This window comes from Sinocyclocheilus anshuiensis, unplaced genomic scaffold, assembly GCF_001515605.1.
Source record: "Sinocyclocheilus anshuiensis isolate Anshui unplaced genomic scaffold, SAMN03320099.WGS_v1.1 scaffold641, whole genome shotgun sequence".
Classification (NCBI taxonomy): Eukaryota; Metazoa; Chordata; class Actinopteri; order Cypriniformes; family Cyprinidae; genus Sinocyclocheilus; species Sinocyclocheilus anshuiensis.
The window spans coordinates 1035273-1057096 of NW_015536503.1; the positions used below are offsets into that span (position 1 = coordinate 1035273).

The 21824-nt window shown below is 35.3% G+C and overlaps 1 pseudogene; it reads left to right on the plus strand.

Moving 5' to 3' along the window:
- The window catches only part of LOC107690858 (collagen alpha-1(VII) chain-like), a 65195-nt pseudogene that overhangs the window by 30679 nt on the left and 12692 nt on the right, over nucleotides 1-21824 (plus strand).

The following is a 21824-nucleotide window of genomic DNA, read 5'->3' on the forward strand; positions in this document are numbered from 1 at the left end:
GAGAGCTGTGATTCATTCATGTTATCTTGATGACGTCAACAGGGCCTAATGAGGGTGTGCTTTGCATGAACATGAAGGTTATGAGGAATTTGAAGGTGGACTTTTATTTTAGCTTTTGACACATAAAACACAGAATTCAGATTCTGGAACTCGCTGTGTCCTTGAAATGTTTTAAACTGATAAAAGCGTTTGACACATCTGAAATCTGTTCAAATTTCGAGTGATTTTGCAGTCAATAGACTCTCCGAGATGTTTCCTACACCTGTTTTGTCACATTGATGCTGACATTATTTTGTCCTAATGCAAATGTCTCTCTTCACGTTCTGTGTAGAGGTGGACATCTCCTCTGATCTGCTGAGCTCTGGCTTCACCTCCTATAAGATCAGAGATCTCCTGTATGGCAGAACCTATTTATTTTCCATCAGACTACTTTATGGGGAAGTGGAGGGTCCGGTCACCACTATCACTAAAAGGATCTGTAAGGCCTTATCTCTGCAAATATCATTAGAATTATAGCTTTTTAAATGTTGCACTTATATTGTAAGGCACGATTTATGTATTAGACACATCTGTTGTAAATTATGTTCTCTGTTCATAAAAGAGTCTGTCTTTGTGCTGTTCATTATGTAAAAGTGTATGTATTTATAAAACACAGTCCTGTTCAGTAGTTTGGGGTCAACAGTAAGTTTTTTTTTTTGTATATATTTTTTTTTTATTAACTATTTATTCAGCAAGGGCACGTTAAATTGATCAAAAGTGATAGTAAATACATTTATAATGTAACAAGTGATTTCTATTTAAAATAAAAAGCTGAACTTTTGATCTTTTAAAAAATTATCATGGTTTCAATAAAAATATTAAGCAGAACAAACATTTTCAACATTGATAATAGTAAAAAATGTTCTTGAGCAGCAGATCAGCATATTAGAATGATTTCTGAGAGGAATAAATTACACTTTTTTCATATATTTTTAGCATATCAACATATTTCACAATATTACTGTTTATACTCTATTTTGGATCAAATAAATGCAGCCTTGGTGAGCATAAGAGACTCCAAACCTTTGAACAGTGGTCTATAGTAAAAGCAAAACTGGTTTGTTTGAGCTCAGGACTTTTTGTGGTTGTCTTACAGTGGGAGCTCCTCATCTCATTCCTGTCCAGAGCCCCACGCCGGCCCCCGTCTCTGCTAATACCAAAATCAATGACTCGCCCCTCCACACCACAACCAGAAACGCTCGCACCCCGGTGGTCAAAGCCCCCAGCACACCCACCACCACTCAGAGACTCGCTGTGAGGCCTCAGATCACCATTGGCCAAACGGCTTCAGCACTGACCAGAGTCACCATAGTTAATGACCAAACCACCCTGTCCGTCGAGACCCCTCCACCTGGACCAGGTCATTCAGATTCAATTTGGTCTCAGTCAGTTTTTTCAACTTAAAATGTAAAAACTTCTGCTGAAGTTATATTTTAAAGTGTTTATATCATACTTTGCATTTTAGATATTTTCCCTGATATCTATTTAAAATGTGATTTAAGGTTTTATGCACCAGAAACATTCATTGTTTAGTTTTCATGCCCTTTTCCCACCCTCTCAATGACCCTTAGAATAAAACAGGCTGTTTTCATTGTTTTGCCTTTTTGAACTTGTAAATGCCCATTTTGAAATTTGACTCTCTAACAGGCGGGTAACATTATGTCAGCTTTACGTCTGTGCTAAAATATACCACACAAATAAACTGCTAATCATTGATTTCCCATTATATGAACCCTTTAAAAGTATAATTTCCCATGAATTTCAAAAATCCTAATCCTCATGTTCCAAACCTGTCTGACTATAAAGATATTTTGAGGAACATTATTCACCAATCCGTTTTGGAGACCATTGACTTCCATTCTATGGACAAAAAACACAGAATTAAGAAAGTCATATTGATTTGGAATGACATGAGAGTGTGTAAATAATGACAGAATTTTCATTTTTGGTTGAACTATCCCATTAACTGAATCTCCAAGTGTAGAAATTTTACTTCACTGTCTACACAATGTAAACCTATACCATGTGAATGAATTGTGTGCTTCTGTCTATTAGTTTGTGGCAGGGTGAAGGCAGATATTGTGTTTCTGGTTGATGAATCCTGGAGCATTGGTACTAGTAACTTTGGGAAGCTGAAGGATTTCCTGTTTAGAATTGTCACGTACTTCCCCTTTATAGGACCTAAAGGAACACAGGTAGGACGTGCTAATGCACTATATTAAATTAAAGGCTTTCTACCTCATTCAGGATCATTCTGTGTCTTAGTCACTGAATCAATAGTCTCATGATGAGCACAAAATCATTCACTCTGATCAGACATCTAATGCTCTAAGCGTGAACTAAACCATCTCATTAACTTGCCTTAGATAGCAGTAGTTCACTACAGTGATCAGCCCAGGATCGAGTTCAACTTTAACACTCACAAAGACCGTAACTCCGTTTTGAGAGCACTCCGCAAAGTCCACTATGGAGGGGGGAACACAAAAACAGGTGCACATACACATTCAAAGATCAAAAATTGTTAATGACAAATATTAGGGTGATATCAGATCTGAAATGTGATGATTGTGAATGTGTGTGTAGGTCGTGGGATCAGCTATGTCTTTAGGGAGATGTTTCAGGAGTCTTTGGGTATGAGACAGGAAGTCCCTCATGTGTTAGTGTTACTGACAGACGGGAGAGCACAGGATGACGTAGAGCCGCCGTCCAGGATAGCACATGCTCTGGGTGAGTAATATTGACTGCAATGCAGAAAACAGACAAATATTCATATGACTAAATATACAATGCTGTTCAAAAGTTTGGGGTCAGTAAGATTTGTTTAATGTTTTTGAAAAAACCAAGGCTCACCAAGCCTACGTTTCAGATCAAAAATACAGTAAAAAAAACAATTACAATTTAATTACCATTTAAAAGAACTGTTTGCTTTGGAAGCTTGTTTCCACCATGGGATAAAAAAAAACAAAAAAACTATTAGAAACGTTATTCTGAGTTTATATCTCACAATTCTGACTTTTTTCTCGCAATTCGGTTAAATTCAGAATTCAGAGAAAAAAGGTCAGAATTGTGAGATGTAAACTCGTTTTTATACGTTTATAATTTGCAATTTGTGAGATATAAACCATGAATTGTGAAAAAATTGAGATAAATTCGCCATTTTTAAATTTTTTGTAATGGAAACGAGCTTCAGTAGATTTCTATTTTAAGGTATTTTTAAATGTAATTCATTCCTGTGATGGCAAATCTAAAGTTCTCCAGTGTCTTCAGTGTCACATGATCCTTCCGAAATCATTTTAATATGCTGTTTTGGTGCACAAGAAACATTTCTTATCATTGTCACAATATAAAACAGTTGTGCTGCTTAATATATTTGTAGAAACTGTGATACAAATACACATTTTACAGAATCTTTGATGAATAGAAAGTTCAAAATAACATTTATTTGAATTAGATTTTTTTATTATTGTTTTTTAATTTTTTTTATTTTAACTTTTGATCAATTTAATGTGTCCTTGCTGGATAAAAGTATACATTTTCTTTCAAAAAATAAAAAGCATACCGACCCTAAAATTCTGAGAGGCATTGTAAGTAGTATATCTACTACTTGATCTGCACCATGCTTTAGTGACACCTTAGTATAAGGCTTAATAAATAATAAACTTCAGTTTTTGGTGTATTTGTGTGTTAGGTGTCAGTGTGTTGGCCATCGGCATCGCTCATGCAGATATTGAGGAGCTGAGGACCATCGCCTCTCCCACCACTTACAAGAACATCTTCTTCGCCAGTGATTTCGACGATCTTCCGACCATCAAGAGAGAGTTTATCAGCAGCATCTGTAGCGAGGCCTTACGATCAGAGTTCAAACAACACGATGAGGTGGGCCGTGCAGATCCGAGTGGAATAATGGGTGTTATTTTCACAATACATACTGCATAAATCAGATTTGTATTTGTCTTTGTCCTAGTCTGCTCAACTGGATACACCTACAGATGACCCGGAAGCTCTAAGTAAACCAGAAGGGCCCTGTCCTCTTAGCTGCAAGGTAAACACTTCCTCTACATCCTCACTACAGCTGTCACACCATGGCTTATATGAATCCTCATTCCCAGTTTGTTGTTGTTCACAGGGTCAGAAAGGAGAGAAGGTAAGTAGCTATTGTGTTACTGTATGTTATTGACCAAATAATTATAACTGATGATATGATTATATCTAATTTCTCCACTGCAGGGTGATGGATTTGGTCATGGAGGCCTGGTATGTTAGACAGTTGCTGACTGCTTTTTCTCACCTCATAATTCTGTTTGAACTCTGACACACAGTCTTTCTCTCTTTGTTAGGGGTGTTTACTAAGGTAACATCGGTATTATTATTACTCATACTTAGGGGTTTAAGCAAAACCTTAGTCCTAAAGGCCCATTCAGAATGATAACTACATACTAAGTGTTTAACTTACCTTACACTTAACTAAAACATTTCTTACCAATTAACTTAATGATATTGGCATGATAGATGAAAGATTGGGGTAAAAAGTCCCATTAAATTTAAAGCTTTTATTCATATTTTCAGTTTTTATTTTAATTTTATTTTAATTTTTAGTAATTTTGTTACGTGATTTTGTCATGTTTGTTTTTGATTTTTTATTTCTAAGTATTATTTATTTATTTTTATTTCAGCATTATATTTATTTTTTGTTAATAGTTTTAGTGCTTATACTTTTTTCACTTAGTTGTCAACATTTCCCATTATCATTAAATTTTAGGTATAATACTTACAGTATATCTTATTTCAGATAACAAGAATGTTTTTAATAGTCTTAGTTTTAGTTAACTATCACAACACTAGTTTTGCACACACATTGTCTTCAGAAAATATAAAAATCTTTCATGCAGCATTGTTTTAAGAGTATTTATTTTATTTATTTATTTTTTCTGTTGACATAGCGACTCAAGCAAGGCCCGGGGCATTATGACTCATTCTCTCTAAAGGTCAAAGGGGAGAAGGGTGAACGGGTGAGTACATCTGAAGTGCTCATGCCGTTCCACAACACAAACTTAAACATAAATAAAACACCGCCATCCTCTTCATAATTACATGTTGACGTGTATGTTAATTACTGGAGCATTTAATATTTGAACCGAGCCGTTCTGTTAATGATGAGATTGTTTTTATGACTCGGTTGTTGTTTTAGTAGATTAAAGGATTAAATCTAATTATTAATATCACAGATCTGTCTCCGTGCTATTCATACTTTGCTTTTTTTCTTCCTGTTATCTCTTTGAGAAGGCGACACATGAAAGCGCTTGTCAAATCAAAGGGACTCTTTTGAATAACAAATTAAATGTGACAGGTCTTGCTAACAAGATCAGCATTGTTATAGATGCTTCCTTATTTATTTTTGTGATATGTATCTATGTGAATGCGTGGATTCATATTGCTCTATATTTGATTTCAAAGTAAAATGTGCACTGAAGATGTTCTGTTATATATGAGGAGTATCAAACAATTTCTGTGTATTTGTGTATATTATATAAGATTGTACTAATTAAAATGCTTTTGCCTGTATTATTCCCGCTCTGCACCCTTTCATCAGGGTCTTCCCGGAACGGATGGCATCCCAGGGTTACCAGGGCGACCAGGTAGAACTGGACCCCCTGGTTCTCCTGGACAAAGGGTAAAAGAAGGATCAAAATTCAGTTTAATATGGCAAAATATGTAGCAAATGTAGCTTATCAAGAAGATTATTGTTGATTATTAAGAATATTACAGTTGTTAATGTGCATAAACAATCTCTTAATATGATTCAGGGGGCACCTGGAATTCCTGGTGACATGGTAAGTGTCTCTTTTACATCTCACTATATAAAAAACAGTGTAGGTGGTGATATTTAAATCGATATATTCTGGAAATGGTAGTTAGTTCACTCGTTTAAAACATGTACGCAATGTCCTAACCCTTTGTATATCTTAGCAGGAGAATTGGGAAAGCTGCAATTATCTTTGAGTGATTCACAGAGGGAGTAATGAGGAATGATTATGGCTAGTCAGTATAGAGTATTTGCCCCCACTTTCTTTTAAAGTTTCACCCTCTTTTATTAGATGTCTCACGTTCTGAACAATTTGATACTTGGCATGATTGTGAAAATGACTGTGTCTCATGACTATCAGACCAACTTTTTCTTTACATCTCTTCCTATCTCTCTTCTTCACAATCTCAGGGGCCACCTGGTAATACTGGACCGAAAGGACAGAGAGGAGAGAGAGTAAGTTTAGTCATTGACAAGCATTTGATATGTTGTATGGTGGTTTTATTTTATTTATTTATATATATATATATTTTTTTTTAAATCAAGTTGACCTACTTTTTTTCTTCATGTAGGGCGAGCCAGGCTATGTTATGGGTGGTATGGAGGTTCTTCCAGGACGTAAAGGAGAACCTGGATCCTCTGTAAGTGCTTGTGTCATACTACAGTATACAACTGTATTAAACTATTTAGTTTGCAAAATATGCAGCTTAGCAACAAATCTGCTAAAATTGATCATTGTATTTAAATGTTTCCCCGTCCTTGATTAAAAGGGTCCCCTAGGTGCTTCAGGGGTCCCTGGGGTATCAGGTCCTCCAGGACACTCTGGTTTGCCTGGGCCTCCGGGCTCTCCTGGACTCTCTGTTAAGGTTTGTATGAAATATTAGAAGTATGCACGCATGCACATCTCTTGTTAGTTTTTACTGTATATAAATAAGATTTCGTTTCAATGCACAGTGTAAGTTAACAATACGAGTCCATACTCAAAGTAACATGCAATATGTGTGGTATTTACAGTAATTTTATGGTATTTTACTTCCTCTTAGGGCGAGACTGGAGAATCTGGTTCGAAAGTAAGTCATCTACTGTTCAAGGAACATTTTACCATTTAACATTTTATATAAAGTATACATGCAAAATAAGTTATTAATGTATGTTTATAATGCTTCTCACACTCTTCAGGGACCACGTGGAAAACCAGGACCCAACGGAGAAAAGGGGGAGCATGGAAGTAATGTTAGTGCATGCTTTAGAAGTTAGTCTCTTAAAGCTACTCTGTGTATTTTTTATTTTTATTTGATTTGAAAGTACTAATACTAAAAATGCAAATACTGTTACTATCCTAGATTAATATGTAGAAACAGCTATACGTATACCTCAAATAATATTTTTCGAAGTTGTAAATAAGTAAAACAGATAATTTGCTTAGAAAATACTATTTCTGAATTTCCTGTTTAATTTATATGTAATAATTTTTTTTACAAATTTACTTAGCAATGTTTGCCAATTTTCTTGAATGTGAGCCATTTAGTAGGTTGTATTTTAAAATGTCAAAAATGAAATAAGTTATTAAATCTTGTGGATGTTTTTTTCTAGGGTCTACCAGGTGTACCAGGACCAGTGGGAGTGGATGGACTTCCAGGACTTCCTGGTCAGAAGGGGGAGAAGGTTTGAGAAAATCTAAATCAGTTTCATATTTCATTTTGTACTTTCAGCAGTGGTCTAAAAGCTATTTTAAGCAATGACTTTCTACAGCTTGCCCAAGATGCATAAATTAAATCTCTCTGCTCATCTGCCTGCTATCTTTTTATAAGTCTCATTGTTCGGAGAGCTGTAAAAAATTGCCCTTCCTCTCTGTCAGGACTGCATAGAGCTAAAATTAGTGCAGCTGGCTGTTTGATTGAATTTCTTTTGTGTTAATCATAAAGGGAGAGGAAGGTATCGGAATTCAGGGTGTTCAAGGTCCACCTGGGCCAAAATGAGAAAAGGTACATATTTCTGATTTACTCAAAGCACAATCATATTAGTATTTCATTAAACTTATGTATGTTCCCCTGTGAAAAATCTTAAGGGTAATTATTAAGTCAGTGCTAATTAATTTTTCAGGGTAATACAGGACTACAAGGCCCAAAGGTAAGTGTGTTGTATTTAAAATCAATGGAGCAGAGTAAAAGACAATTGTCTTGTGCAATGTGTAATTTGCAGTTTCCATATTCAACCAAAGGGCCAAGCAGGAAACCAAGGAGTCCAAGGGATCACAGGGCCTCGGGTTTGTCAAACTATACACAACCATTTCACATCAAAGTGTTTCGTCTTTCAATTTGTGCTGTTAAATGATGTCTTCCACAGAGAATCAACATGAACCTTTTAACAGATGTCAACCTTAGATGCAGTTTTGTTTAAGAAATGTTAAGTGCTTCATAATGGACGGGTGTTTCACTGTTGTTGTGTTTTTGTCTGTGTTTAGGGGAAAAAAGGTCTTAAAGGAGATCAAGGAGAAAAGGTATGATTTTACACAATTTAGTCAGGCACATGACTTTCTTACTGCTCTGTTTTATTTAACCGATTTGCTCTTTCTCCAAAATAAAAAATCACGTCAAGTCAGTGCTTTTGTCTAGTGCTGCTGCTGCTCTGTGTTTAATAGCCTGATCCATAATACATCCTACTTGACTTTTCAACATGTTCAAAAATGTACAGTCAGTTCAGAACAGGTCAGAATTTTGTTTCATTCATTCATTGAAATATGAGATGTTTTTAAACATCAAATGCACTAAATATAATCATAAGCTGCTTCTTCTTAATTAAAAGATGCTTTCTGAAACATTTGATTCTAGTTGGTCAATTCTGTCATTCTGTGGTCAAACATAAGTGTATATTTTACTGGGAAAGTTTGAAATCGCTTGTATCACTCCTCTGGCTCTTTCCTCTCACATAATAGTATAATCTCGACTCAAATCAATCTTTCATATTCATTGATTTATATATTTGGTAAACAGTCATGTTATAAGTTGGATAATGTATAGTCAGCTGGTCATTATCACAATATAAACCTGTTCAGGATGATACAAGACTTGACCATCTTCTTATGCTTATTTTACAATAATGTAAATGTACAATAATGTCTGATGGTGCATTATTTTTTGCATGTGGGTATTATTTGACACCTGACATTTGTTTTCAATTACATAAACTACAAATAATAAATCCCTCAGCCTAATCAACAACTTGCTTTGTTTGACAGGATGAACGTGGGGAAATTGGTCCTATCGGGCCTCCAGGAGTTGCAGTAAGTCCATAACTTTTACCTGTTCACTTCCCTGAAAGATATAAATAGCAACTGTTGGAAAAGGTCAGATGTGTGATGAACCAGTTAACGGATTTATATCACTGCACTGCACAAATGCTTTGTTAAAAAGTCAAATCCTTATTCGTTTGTTCGCTCTTCAAACTTTTCCACTCTGTATGGTGCTGTCCAAATTCTATCAAGAGCAAGGATGAGCTGTAGATCTCTGGGGAAATCGAAAGTCGATTAAGAAAAAGGAAAAATGCCTCCTCGCTGCTCTCTGGCCAGTGATGGACTCCAAAATACACGTCAAAGCTAAGGATCCATTATCGACCTGATTAAAAAGAGAAACATCTGAATGGTGTTTCCACCTAATAATGAGACGGCAAGAGAATTATACGCATGAAACATTAAGAAATACTATATTATATCCTTCACATGCAACCTTGCCACTGTGTGCCCATCTCTGGCAATTCAGATTTTCAGTTAGTTTCAAATGTATCTTCTGCAGTCATTGTTAAACCCAAGGCTTCAGAGAGGAGATCAAGGACACTCTCCAACGATTCGACTCCTCATTATCCCACGATTCCCTCAGAAACACTATGGCATGATAAAATGTTAAAAGATGCTCTCAGAGAGCCCACACTAGATCTAACATCTCTCAATGCACCTGAGGTCATTCATATTTGCTGAATACTAATTTCATAATTTTTGCAGTGATTAGAGGGAAAGTTTACTTTCTCTTTTTAAACTTTAGGGCTTCCCTGGAGCTGCTGGACGAAAGGGTGATGAGGTGAATCTAAACTATTTTCTTCATTTAACCAAACCTAATACTTCTAATAAACTACACTGCCCAAACTTTGTGGACATCCCCTTCTAAATAAAGAGTTTAACTTATTTCAACTACACTTGAAAACTAATAAGTGTGTATAATCAAACATACAGCAATGCAATCAGCCAATGTTTCAGAACCTACCGTTTATTTGCCCTGTGATGGAAATGTATTTGATCTCACACTGAGCATCAATTATATGTAGTCAATTAATGCATGTACATTTATGCAGTTTATCACATCAGCACTTATAGCTGTCTACAATTAAACAGTGTGGAATTTGTATTTTTGTGTTTGATTCACAGGGGCAGCGTGGTCCTCCCGGTGACCCAGCTAAAGGGGTAAAACTGATGTCCCAGAATTCCTCAGTGTCTCGTCGAACACGTTTTTGGTTAAGAATAGAGTATTGCTAATAATTCCCCTCACATTTCACAGATACTCGGTCCTCCTGGGAAAAAGGTGCCAGGGTAAGATAATCAAGAATTGCTTTCAAAATGTAAAAAATATGTGAACAACTTTCTGCACCAAAGCCAGGTCACCTTTGTGTATTACATCCCAGCTCATGAATGAAATCTGACAGTTACTGGGTTTTCATCAACTGCATTGATGAAAACCAGCACTTGGACAGCTTAAACACGGTTAATTACGGCCATGAGCGCCAATATGAAACTAAGAGCTCCCCCAGGTCTGCTTGTCAATGAACACACAAAGGCAAAAAATACCGTTTGCAAAGTCCCAAAACACTCCAGGGGTAAAATCTATATGATTGGTGCATTTCATTAGAAGTTTTTAAGTGATGCTTCTAGATAAACCAAACTGAGCTTGAGGACACCTGTCATATTGGTTGTTGGTTGGTTTCATATTATTTCAAACGGTCATAAGCAGAGATATTTAAGCTAGGCTATCTTTTTCTCCCCCTGGACTGTGTGTAAAGGGGGATGTTGGACAAGTTGGGCCACCAGGACCACAAGGAATCAAAGGAGATCAAGGTGATAAAGGTGAAAAGGTGGGTGTATGTTTGTTGCCGTTTTGGATGTGAAAGTACAGTTAATTGTATGTATTGATTAGCTGCCAGTCTGAATGTACTGATTGGTTGTCTTCTGGGTTTTTGAAGGGCAGTCCTGGATTCGGAATCCCCGGTCAGCCTGGTCCCAAAGGAGAGAGCGGAGAACGAGTGAGTGTTTATGAGGCTTGTAGGTTGGCCTGTAGAAAAGTGTACACTTCTAACCACAGGACACAATGCAGAAAACTGAAAAAATGTCCACACATTAATTTTATAAGCCGTATATGAAATATACTGTTTAAAAGTTTGGGGTCGGTAAGATTAGTTGATGTTTTTGAAAGAAGTCTCTTATGCTCACCAATGTTGTATTTATTTGATCAAAATACAGTAAACCAGTATATATTGTATAAATATTGCAAATACAAGTAAAAGTCCACATTTGTTCATAAATTATATTAGACAAAAAAAAGGTTTTAGAATAGCCAAAAGATTATCATTAAAAAAAATTTATTTTAGACTATGTAGACTATTCTGTCTCTTTTTTTTTTTTTAATGCAGGGTAATGTTGGATTATCAGGGAAACCTGGACCTAAAGTAAGTTTATTATACTCACATTTACACTCTTGTATTTTAATACCTGTGAAATTCTGTAAGAAATTTCTGCTTTAATGGATTTCAGGGTCTGCCAGGACTAAAAGGAGAGATGGGATTGAGGGTGAGAATCAACAACAAGCACAGAGAGACCCATACCTTTACACAATCTTGTCATTCTATCATGTTGAAGACTTTCCATTGACATCTATTGTTTGTATACTGAGCTAATATTATTTTAAATCCCCTCAACCTCACACAAAACCTTTATATTTTTATTTATTATGTTTATTATTGAGTTTTTTTTTTGTCTTTATAATGCAGATGATTTCAGGTTTTACTATCCTTGTAGGCACATTTGGACCCTGCAATGTATGCACCCCACCCCACACACACACGCACATTGATTGTTTTTTGTTATATTTATTCATATTTTTGTTACAGGGACAGTCTGGTTCACCAGGAGAACCTGGAGAGAGAGGTGTCAAGGTATTGTCTCTCTTCTAAACCTCTAAGTCACATTTTCCATTTTCCATCTGTCTTTTGAACTTTCTTTTATTGTCTCCCCAATTTATTTCTACACTCTTCATCTAACATCTCCCTATGTTCAAATCAGATATTCTGTATCTGCCTTGTAATTTAACCCTTCCAATTAAAAAAACATTTTATCCTGTCTACCTAACTAGTTATGTTTCTAGCTCAAAGCAAAAAGTCTATAACACTCACACTTCTCCTTATCTCCAATGTCAGGGCCCTCTCGGTCTTCCAGGACGACCCGGTGACCCTGGGGGAAAAGGCGAGCCTGGGAAATTAGGGTTTCCAGTAAGCAGCTTCCTTTATTTTGTAGACAGTATTTGATGAATACTTCTCTAAAGCACTTCCAGAGAGCCAATGAATTACAAACCATAATAGAAGAGAGTAGTCAATACCGTTTGATAATGAATGCCCATATTTTTCAGGGTCCAGAGGGAAACAAAGGAGAGAAAGGCGAGCTGGTACGTGCTGCTATTAAAAAGCAATGATGATTTTATTTTTATTATAGGTTTTTTTTTTAAGACAAAATCAGTATTTAAAGGGCCAGTCATGCTCTGTGCTCACATAACAGAATCACAGTTTTTCTTGTCATGCTCTCTAATGATAAATTAAAGAGCAAGAGTCACCATATTAATATTTTATTCTCTACAGGGAATGCCGGGACCACCGGGAGACACTCGAGTGAGTTTTACTCTGCTTACTGGGTATTATAATCAAGCTGTTCAACATAAATGAATATTCATCTAATCATGTTATTTTCAGTTGGTTGGTTTGTTACACGTGTCAAAAGCTGTCAAGCCTGTATTGCTCTTTTTTATTTATTTTGTAGCATTTATTTGAATATTTCATGGTTATCCTTGTTAATACATATTGTCAGTACCTTCAGATTCTTATCATTCTTCTTCCCTAGTTCACCATGTCAGAAAACACCATTCTCACCAGGGCCATTAAGGTAAAAGAAGACATTTTTAATTAATACAAATTTACAGATACAAAAAAAAAAAACTCTAGGAACCTTGGGTTAATTGTGGGTGTGTGTTTGGTGTCTTTAAAGGGTGAACCTGGTGAGCCGGGGCTCCCAGGACTCCGAGGGGAGACAGGACGTCCTGGACCACCTGTAAGTGTGGCTTCCACTTTTGATGTACTATATGTATATACTTAATAAAAACAGAATGATATGGGTTGCTTTTATTCTCCCTTAGGGTCTTGAAGGTAAACCAGGTCCTCCAGGGAATTCACTGGTGAGCTACTATAAAGTCATGTCCACCTTTATGAATTTATTATGGTGCTTATAAATTTGAGATTACATTTTTTTCTGCATATTTTTGTCAATGTTTCAGATGGCATGCCTTTTAATTATTGGCGAATTAAAGACTTGAACATTATTTAATGTAGCTCAATTTTCTTTCACTTCTAGCTTGGATCTAGTAAAGGAAGAGATGGTGTGGATGGTTTACCAGGAAGGCCTGGATCTAAGGTTTGACTACTTCTGTTTCAATTTTAATTTGTGCAACTTTTCTAAAATATGGTGACAGCTAATCATTCTCTTCATATGTGTTGTTGTAATTGTTTTAAGTTATAATTATCAGCGTTTTTGTGTGTACGCAGGGTGAACCAGGACAGAAAGGGGACCCAGGACCAGTGAGTAGGCCTAATAAAAAGTATTTTGTGATAATTTATCATGTGATTCATATTTTAAATTTCAGTGACATTAACTGAATTGCAGGGTGTGCGACCAGTGTACAGTCTTAAAGTGCATCAAATGTCTACACGATGTCTGCTAATGAGTCTATAGAACACTTTTTGTCATTTTGCTTAATGTCAGCTGAAATAAAGAAGTTAGCTAAAATATGTAAAGTAATAATAATAATAAATCCAACAGTTATATGCACTTTAAGGTTATCTTTAGTTCTTGAAGGGCAGATTATTATCATAATTAAAGTGGCTGGAGTTAATGCTGTGCTTTTCAGGGTTTTGTGTGTGTGTGCATGTCTGTTTAATTTAACAGAAAGGAGAGAAAGGAGATCCTGGACGTGCTGGGATAACTAGTATGCCTGGTTTACCTGGGACACCTGTGAGTATAGTGACATTTACAGCAGATATAAACCATAAAATCTCTATAACAAAGCCATTCATTTCCTCTTTCCTCTTATCTTCTCTTCTCTTCTCTTGTAGGGCAAACCTGGTGTTGATGGGAAACGTGGAGTAGCTGGAAAAGATGTAAGTGTAATATGTAGTTCTAAATGGCTTTGAACTTATTTATAAAATCAAACCACTGTTTTTTCCAGGGAGAACAAGGACAAAAGGGTGATGAAGGGACAAAGGTGGGACCAACAGACTGATATGAACTACTATTCCATTATATTTAAAGGATTAGTTGAGCCAGAAATGAAAATTTGATAAAAATTTACTCACCCTCAGGCCATCCAAGATGTTGATGAGGTTGCTTTATCATTGAACAGATTTGGAGAAATTTAGCATGACATCACTTGCTCACCAATGGATCCTATACAGTTCAAAGAGCTGATAAAAGCATCACAATAATCTAAACGTAATCCACATGACTCCAGTCCATCAATTAATGTCTTGTGAATTGAAAAGCTGTTTGTAAGAAACAAATCCATTATTAAGGTGTTTATATACCAGACCATAATCTATAATAACGCTTCCTCCAGTGAAAATGTCCTCCCCGTTTGTCCTCTCACTTCAAAATCCATATTCATATTTGTGAAGAACTGTTTTGGACTGTTTTCGCTTGTAAACGGTGCTTGATCTGTGCATATTTCTCTCCTGATTCAGACAAGACAACTTTTTCACTGGAGAAAGCAAGATTATACATAGATGACTTGTATTTTAGCAGGAAGCAATGGTTTGAAGTTAAAAACATCTTTGTGATTAATTAATTTATTACAAACTTGCCACTTTTCACTTCACAAGACATTAATTGAAGTCGTGTGGATTATTGTGATGTTTTTATCGACTGTTTATACTCTCAACATCCATTCACTGCAGAGGATCCATTGGTGAGCAAGTGATGTAATGCTAAATTTCTCCTAATCTGTTCAGATAAAGAACAAACTCATTGATGACCTGAAGGTGTCAATTTTAAGCAAATTTTCATTTTTGGGTGAACTATTCCTTTCAGCTGAAATAAATTTAGCTAACATCATTTCTTATTTTAATGCATAGGGTGAAAAAGGTGAACCTGGTGCAAATGTAAGATAATCCAAAAATCAAACATGTAATAATGCAACAATACTTTCTTTAAATGCAATTTTAACTGTGGTACAATTAAATGGTTTGTTTATATCCATTATGTTCATTATATGTTCCTTATTTTTGCCATTTTAACTGCTTAGGGAAATGAAGGTAAAAAAGGAGAGCCAGGATCTCCAGGCTTGCCAGGTCCTCCTATTGTTCTCCAAGAGGTAATTTGTTTGTTTGTCTGAGCTTAGGCAAACTTTATTTGTTACCATGACTGTTGGTAAATTATATTTGTGTTTGTTCTCAGGGTATGTCAATTGAGGACATTAAAAAGGCATTTCCCATACCAATGGGACCCCCTGGTGTGGTGGTGAGTTTCACATTAATGGCATTGTGAATATGAGCTTCTTTACCAAAAAAATCAACATAAAAAGGCTGTGCTTTCATGTTTTTCATGAGGTAGACCATTATCCGTTCATATTGCACTGACTTTCAGGTCTTACATGTGTGTGTATTTTTCTGTGTTTGCAGGGTCCTCCTGGGATGAAGGTAAAATATAGTTTGCCAAAAAACCTTGAAGAAATGAAAAGTTTCTCAGGCGATACTGTATGTAATTGTTCTCCTTTGGTTGGCAGGGAGAGAAAGGAGACATGGGTTTGAAAGGAGAGAAGGTATCAAAGCTTTCTACATCTCATTGATTGCGCAAGTTATCTCCATAAATCTATGCTGCAGAAGCAATGATAGCTGGCGCTGTATTATTTAACAGGGTGATGCTGGCCCACCGGGGAGAGCTGTTGAAATGAAGGTTTTCATGGTTACTCAATGCCTATACATAATTTACTTCATTACAAAACTGATCTTATGTGGTGTAAACATTATGTTCTATTTTAGGACATTGAAGGCTTGTTTGATTCATATGGTATTAAAGTAAGTGTTCTGTATGTTTAAACAATTTGCTTTTAACCCTGCAGAAGTTCTGATGGCATAATGTTTGATTTTCTTACGTAAAATGGACATTTATTAAAATAATAATTATGGGAGGAGGGTTATTTTGTATCCTAGAGGCAACACTATGCAATGGAATGACTTGAATGAAAAGATTTATTTATTTGAATATTTGTAGGCAAATTAAATGGCTATATAATTTTTACTGATATCAGAATACTAAATGTTATAAAACATTATGTATTAGTGCAGTAGGTGTTTTATGAACTAATAACGGAATCTAATAAAACTGGCTGCCAGATGAACTTTTACTTCACTTTTGCTCAGATATTTCACTTTAATATTTAATATTAATTGCATGCACGATTTACTATTAATAACTAAAAAACTTTTGATGTAATAGTTAATATTTATGCTAAAAACATGCTTTATAAATAAAATATAATAAAAATATACATTTGGAACACTTGGGACATGATAACTGCAAAATTCTCAATGGAGGCATCCATCAAATGAAAATCATGAAATTATTTTAAATTTACCATAAGGATGTAGTGTAGTGTTGCTACATTATATGCATTTTATTGTCATCTTATATGAATTATACATTTGCATGAATTCTTACAATTTTGAATTGCATTGATGTTACACTAAAGTAAAACATTACCACATTTACAATAAAAAAAAAAACACTTTCACAGCTCATGCTGCTGAAGGCCTTGATTGACAGGCTACTTCAGGATGGAATGGAGGAGCTTCTTCATGAGATCAGCACCATCAGAGACGTGAAAGGAGACAGACAGGAGCCAGACTCAAACATCATCACTGAATACACCGTGAGTAGCCTCCTGAACTTATGAAACATCTCAGGTAAACAAATTACTATAATAATCATAAAAAACTCTGATTACTAGTCAGGTAGATTTACCCACTATCAGCAATAATGTTCTTGCTGTATTAAGCCTATCTGAATCATAAGACCTAATCCACAGAGCTCAGTAAAGTACAGTCACCCACAAGAGTCATTACCTGATACGGGTTTGACTGAGGAAGAGTCTGATCTTGAAGAGGGGCAGATGCCTGAATCAAGTCCTGTAAGCAAACATTCGCTCCTGTCTCAGTAATTACAGCATCATTTTTCATAATCCATTTCTAACCGAACATCAACACACTTTATTCAGTTTTTTTTCAGATATACTTGACTGATTTGTTCTGATATAGTTTTATCAACATTTAATGCAAGCAATACAGTTGTCGTTGTTTTTAATGTGGCTTCAGTGTCTTGTCTTGTCTTTGTAAGTAGCCTGTAGTAGAAAAAGAAGTGGGTCGTACCCTTTCGAACATCTCTACTATTCACAAAAAGGCTGACCTGAGTAAAACCAAAGACAAGCTGGTAGATGTCGAAGAAAAACTTGTGGAGACCAACTTCGGTGATGTAACACCTTTGAAATTTCTCCAAACCAACACTTCCTCTGAGAGGGTATGCTTGCCAGTGATATTTTTTTTATTGTATTGAAGCTCATTAAAGTATGTCTTTAGTGTAGTTTATATAGAAAAATGTAAACCTGCACCTCATCACATAAGCTTAATACATTTTAAATCAAACAGAGCTCATCAATTCAATTTACTGTATTTAAAACTTTAAAATAATTTGATTTTGCAGTGCCTTTGATAGATTTTTTGATTTGAATTTTTTTTTTTTTTCAGGTTTATTTTAACACCTTACCATTTATTGGCTACTTTTAAAATAATTTTCAAAAAGTAATTTTTTTTTAATTTATTTATTCATTCATTTTTTTGTCAGTTGGGTTCTGGGAAGGTAGAGGTAAGTATGGAGACAGTTTTCCACAGCCATGAGGACACGGGGAAGAAAACATCTGGAGAGAAGAAGAAAAGCAGAGAGAGGGGAAAGGTAAACTGATCGTGCTAGGTTATATAGATGAGTTTCAGGCTCAGTTCTGTGTTGTACTTACAGTAAATTAACAGAATATCAGATAATAAAGAGTCAAATTAGCCATAAACAGGTTTTGGTTATTAAATAGACAAATATCTTTATACTGGTGAAAATTTAAATCTGTGTAGTAATAGTAAAAACCTAACCAGACATAATTAGAACTAAACATTACAATTAAATATTAAATGTCATGGCCACTAACCTCCTGAATGTCTCTAAATATTTCTGATGATTGTTATTTAAAGCCTTCTCATAAATTATGATGATTCTCAACCACTAAACTCTCAACCAGGGCAAAGGAAATAAAGGACGTCAAAAACGACAAAGGAAACGTTTGGTAAATGTTTTATCATCGCACCTAACCTGACATTCACACATCATTCACATCCAAGGGAACTTAATTCTAAATTTGAACGTTATGACTATTACATTTTTGTGATTACTTAAATATTCTGATATACTTGATATATTATAGACTTGTCTAAATATGCCTAAATATTTCATTTAAAAAAGCACAAACCCTAAATGATTTATAAACATACACTTAAATCAAATATGAAATGCACATAATCATAATGTATAATTAATCTAACAAATATGCTACAGATTTCTCTAATCACAGTCATTATACTCCCACTAAAAGAACGAAGAATGAATGAATATTCTGTCACCATTTGCTCACCTTCAACCTGTATGACTTTAATGGAATTTTAATTTTGGTTGAATTATAACTACTTAAATCCTCCATGAAGCATGTTTACCAATATTGTTATTTTAGTCTGTTGTGTTAATCGTGTCTAGTAAATGTGTTTCTAATCTCTTCTCACTGACACTGTTACATCTCATGTTCTGTCTAATCCTTGATCATTAGAAGGCAGAAATCATTTCTCTTATTACTGTAAATTACAGGAAGATCAAGACAACATGGAAGACGAGGTTGAGGAAGCATCATCTGACGACGAGGAATATGAATATGAGGTAAGTCCGTCACGTGATCCTATTGTGAAATCTAATGTAAGACACCTCGATGATGGCAAATACACTGATGTGATTCATAATCTCAAAAAATATTGCATAGTACATCAGATTTTTGTCTATAATGTGTTGACACGTTCAATAATAAATTGAATGGGACGTGACATGTCAACCCACGCTAATCACCTGAGTTTACCTCATATCTCCCTCACTCACACCCACACTGGAGAGTCCAGTCACACCATTCACGTCACACCTAACAGAGCCTTAATATATTACTCCCACTCCACAGCCAAAAGAAGAAACAGTAATCACTACTAATTAATGTTGAGTAGTTATTCTCATAATCTCTCATCACTTGCTTTCCGTTTGTATCTTTAACCAAGGGAATGTTTTACACACTGAAGACATTTTTTCATGAACTTTTCACATTGATTTTTTAATGTTTTGTTTGTATCATGTCAGGACGAGGTGCCCACGGAAGAGCCTTTTCCCTCTCGAGAGGAGAAGGGCGAAGGGGAGGAGGTGAGTATTATTAAAACCAAATCAAATCACAATAAACACACATACATACACAACTGGAAGCTCTACTGCAGACACAGTCACAGTGTAGATGAATAGAGGTTACAGTGGAATAATGTTTCATCAGTATGCTATGTAATGCTATGGCATTGAGCTGAAGTTTTTTTTTTTTTGGAACTCTGTTTTTGTCCTCAGCTAAAATACTCAGCAACAACAGCTATATACACACAAGAAAATGAGGTAAGAATGTCTGCTAAACCTTTCTTTTTAATATTACTAATAATTTTAAATGGTTATGGTTGAATAGGATGCTATTAAAAAATTGTGCTATTTAAAAAATTGTACAATTTACACAGGGTGAAACAACTTCTCCGATTACGCAGTCTTTAGAGGAGATTACAATGGTAAGAATATACACTACCGTTCAACAGTTTGGGGTTGTTTCGATTTTTTGGTGTTTTTGAAAAAAAAAGTGGTTATGCTCACCAAAGCTGCATTTTTACAAAGCTGATCTTGATTTTTCAGTCATGATTTTTCACTTGCAATGCAGAATGAAACATTAAACGTACTTCATAGTCTTTCTTACAGATTTTGTAGTAAATATACAGCCATTACTCCAGTCTTCAGTGTCACATGATTCTTCAGAAATAATTCTAATATGCTGATTTGGTGCTCAAGAAACATTTCTCATTATTATCAATGTTGAAACCTTGGTACTTCATCAAAGTCTTTTTACTGTCACTTACTGTCTTTTGCTGACCTAAATTTTTTTAACTGTAGTTTTGGTATATTTTACATAGTTTGTGATTGTTTTTTTGGATCATTCATAATTTATTGTTTAATTACTTTAACATGTCCTCTCAATGTGCTTTTAGATGGTTTACACAACAACAGCGAGTCCCCTGCTTTCATCAAAATTCACAGAGCAGGTACTTGTTCGACCCAATGTTAATTTCAGCAGCTTACAGCATGTGATACAAATTAAATCATTTTATATGTTTTACAGAAGCCGCCTGAAACCACGTTATTATCAGTGCTAAATACAACACAAACTGGAGAAGAGGTAAGAGCTTCTGTCTCTTTTGCCTTTTTGCTCTCTTATATTCCACAGCTCATGCACTGATATGCTCCAAGACTTGCATGTGGCTTTAGTGTGAAGCATGAACTAACTAGAGCTTTGGAAATCGTTCTTTAAGCATGTTTGTTGGATGTTTTAGCTTATTGCAACTGATTAATTAATTTCTTTGAGTCATTTAATTGGCATAAATATTGTAAAATGTCTTTTCATTTGTTTTTATTGCGGGACAAAATAGCCTTCACTTTATCAATGAATTTCACCAGTGCAAACAATATTTTGCGTAAGCTCAAATGCAGCTTTAGTGTATAAAGTGTGAGTTTCAAGAATATACAAAGAAAAGCTAATATAATATCATGAAGTAACACACTGGCATCCCAGCATGCACTGCATTTGATTTTCAGTCATGATTCCTCTGGTTTGTGCACTTGCAATGCAGAATGACACATTAAATGTGCTTCATAATCGCTCTATACTGATCAACTACAGGTTTTCTTTAATATATTTATTTTCTTAACACAGGAGCTCCCCTAAACTCTGTAAGAGAGACATTCAAGTGTGTAGAAACTGTGAAGGGTAAAAGAGGGGGAGGATCTGACTGGCCGGCATTACTTTGGGAGAGCCTCCTTTCCCATCACACAATGATGATGTCATTCGTCCATGCTGCCTCCACCACGACTAGCGTTCAGTATGCTCCAGTGCCTTTGATAGATTGAGAAGAACCACCGGCACTCTCTGAGGAGAGACCAGCCCGGTAAAAACATAAAGAACAGATCTTGTAATGTGCTGTCTTTACACTTACTGAACAAATGCAAGCTAAATCATCTATAATCCATGTAGAAGTGACAGCACAAAACACTAATGAATGAAGTTGTTTTAATAGAAAATCAAATAAATTACCCTGACAGCTCATTCAACATCGATTTGTTCATCAGTTCCTTATTTATTGATAAGACTGAAAAAAGATTGTATTTTGGTTGTCTGCATATTTAGTTTTTCATTTGCGGTAACATGTTGTGCTACCTGTTTTCACTGGTGAAATTCAATGGCATATTGCTTTTCTTTCA